The sequence below is a fragment of the Notolabrus celidotus genome, chromosome 2 (genome assembly GCF_009762535.1).
Source record: "Notolabrus celidotus isolate fNotCel1 chromosome 2, fNotCel1.pri, whole genome shotgun sequence".
Taxonomy (NCBI): Eukaryota; Metazoa; Chordata; class Actinopteri; order Labriformes; family Labridae; genus Notolabrus; species Notolabrus celidotus.
Window position 1 is genome coordinate 12,473,082 of NC_048273.1, and position 3,458 is coordinate 12,476,539.

Sequence of the window (3,458 nt, forward strand, 5' to 3'; positions counted from 1 at the left end):
GTCCATATATTAATGGAGTGGAATATCCAAAGACAATTCAGCTACCCCAACTTGGTGCTTATGTTTCTTTGAATGTTTAAAGCTTTTTCTGGAGATGTATCACCATTTTCCAAGATACATGCTGGTAGAAATGATATAGTATAATAATGCTTATGAAAAAAACAAAAAGATCCACTTGAAACTTCATCCAAGCAAACGTCTTCTCATGGCATTTGATCAGTAGAATCCAAGTTTCCATCTCCTCTTTGACAGGCTGGGCAGACAGAAGCAGACAGACTCAAAGGTAGGAATTTGATCCATGTATCAGTGTCTTCAGGTAAGTGACTCACTGTAGATGAGCTTCCCTGCCACAGCAAACTGAATGCAGAGCCATATAATGGTTTAAAAAGGTGGTAATGAGGAGTTTTCTGCTGGTGTCAGCATGACAGTCAGACAATCCAGTGTGAGCAGAGACTGACTTAAAAAAGTGACAAAAAGACACCTTACAGTACGTGTGTGCAATGAAATCAATACCAGATTACTCAAATGACTTAGGTTACCTGTCTGTTCTAAGTAATGTAGTTTGATTCTTCACCTTCCAGTGTGTTTGCACCCCACTGTGCTTACTATGTACAAGCTGTGCAGATGAGGTTTGCCTAAAGTACACAAAGAACTACTTTACATGACCTCACAGCTTCTCTGCCAACCACAATTATGTTGACAATACCCCAAAACTGCTAAGGAAATGTGAAAACACACTTCTTTCTAATTAACACCTTCATATCCACCACCACTTCCATTTCAGACACCTCTTTCTCTTGAGACTTGTCATTCTTCTGCCTTTGTGAGTGCTCCCTAGTGGGACAGCTGTGGCTGTGTCTGACAAACCCTACATGAAGGGACCCTCCGTCCTTCCACCTGCTGGCTACTGCATGATGCTTTGTGGCTGATTCTGCCTTCAGCCGGCTTGTGGAGCGAAGCCAGTCAGACAATATACGACAGCTCAGAAACCTCAGCTAGTTGCGCTCATCTTCATCTTATGCACAAAAACACTTCACATGGAAATATTTCATTTCACTGTTGACCTTGAAGGCAGGTGGTTTCATTTTTGACGACATTTACCTTCATGAGTGAATGAGTGAGTTACAGATAGGAGCAATACAAGTGTGAAGGTAACATTTCAGGAATGCTGCTATTTCAATCTTGTTAGGTGTGCTACAGGTATAATGGACTCTCTATGTACTGCTGAAAAGTTTCACATTATAATAAATCCAAATTCACATACTTAGGTGATAATAAAAGACAAAGGAAAGTGATCTGACAAACAACAAGTCTTTGTACTGCTGTTGTGTCTCTATTCTTTGTCCTCTAGGAGGACAGACCTGTTAGATACAGATAGAGAAGTGAAATATTCTTTCAGTAAAAGGAAGCAGTTTCCTGACGTCTCATCTGATAGCTCCTGAATGCTGCATTGAAACAGGTACCGACATAACCCAGCCAGGTTATACTCGTCCTCTGTGTGCAGCCACACAATGACTCCACACAGGATTATATTCCTTCAGACATCTCCCTGTCAAGCTCTCTGTCTCAATCAATCCATCCATCATTTAACAACTGGCGAACAGAGGAGATTTTTCTGCTTTATGAAACTCTAAAATCTATAAAAAAAACTCAAAATAAAACAATCCTGTTCACTAAATTGCTGTTTTTTTTTTGGGTGTGTCTGTGTGTTTTGTAATTTGGTGATATATTGCTCCAAAGAGGCTTAATTTTTCAACTCTGTGCTGCTATAAAAGATTCAATGTTCATCATTTATGGCTGGTTAACCTGATGTTTTAATCAAAATATCGAAACTGCAAAAGTAATACAAAAATAATGAATAGATATAAAAATAATAATTATATAATAATGAACAAAATGATATTGCTGTGCCATGGCTCAGCTCGTGATGCTCCTTTGTGAGTGAAGTGAACATAGCACTTTGGTTTACGTCTGATCTTTAGAGGGCTTTGAGATGACAAAATGTTCATAATGTGTTGTTTTTCAGTCCTGCTGTGGATCTGTTCCCAGTAACAGTCAAGAGATTCAGTCATTCGTCCTCCATAATGAGAGCTCTGGGTCATAAAATCTAGAGATAAAACAGAGCTGCCTGTGATGGAGCTCCCAGAGGCTGAATAATAATCAGGTTTTGTTGCTGCAGCAAAGATATAAAAGTATTTTAATCACAGAAAAATGCCTTCTTAAGACAGTTTTCTTTGTTTGTTAGACTCGCTGTAGAATATTAAAACCAAGTTTCTGATGGTGCAGTAGATTTCCAAAACAACGCTGTTTTTTTAACTTTCACAAATATAAATTATCACTTTTTTATTCTCATGATGTCAGTAAACAGTCTGATAACAGATGTTTTATCTTGAGATTTCTCTTGCTGCACAGCAAAGCCGGTACTCAATTATCTAGTTACTGTGTGTTTTATCTTCCACAGTTTGAAAACCAAAAGCCCTCTGCATAACTGTATTTGTTATATTACTGCTTACTGTTCAGTGATTTTTTTTTATGCTGTTTCCAAGTGCTGCACTTAACTTGCTTCATGCAGAGACAGATCCATATTAGCTGCATAAGTTACTCACATGTGCACACAAAACTGACTGCTGTTACTGGGGTAATGAAATAAAAATGGCAAATTTAACCTGATGTTAAGCGTCATATGCACATCTGGAATTCCAAGAAACTGATTACTTATATTATCCATTCTCTTCATACTATTTATTGTTTTGATCTCCTCCCTCTTCTTTAAGGATGTGTTTGAAAGAAAGCCCAGATTGTTCTGACTAAAGTTAATGTTACAAGCTCTCCAGGTAGCTTAAGCCACAGGTCTTTGATATTATCAGAATAAACTTAAAGACAGGAGATTCTGAGTTTGTTCCTGTTCTACAGTATAGGAAGGCTTATAGTCCCATGTTAGCCTGTTTACAATCAGTAGTCCCCATCACTACAACAAACATGGTTTTCCAATGACAGTCCCTTTGCTAGTCTGTTGGCCAGCAACAACAGGGTAAAAACACATACTTTTGTAACGTGAGGGTTCGCTGTGTCGTGGTTGGGTCACTCCATCAATAAGAAACAGCAGGATGGAGACGGATAACTTTGTCAAGAGCACTTTACTGTAGCCACACTGGATCGGCATAACGTTAACACTTCCTTGTCACTCAATCACATGTCACAGAACCAACCAATCAGAGGCTATAGGATGGCTGAGCTCCAGGTAAATGTAATGTGAACCACATAAGTACGTTCAACATGTTTTGGTCCCAAGAAGTAATTCTAACATCATAAATACACAAATAATAACTTTAGCAAACTGATATGTAAATAGTTCACTGCATAAATGATATAAACATATTTTAACCTCTGCTAAAGTGTACACTTTTAATACAGAGCTAGCCTGCAATATCACACTGATACAGCCATCCACAGTACAC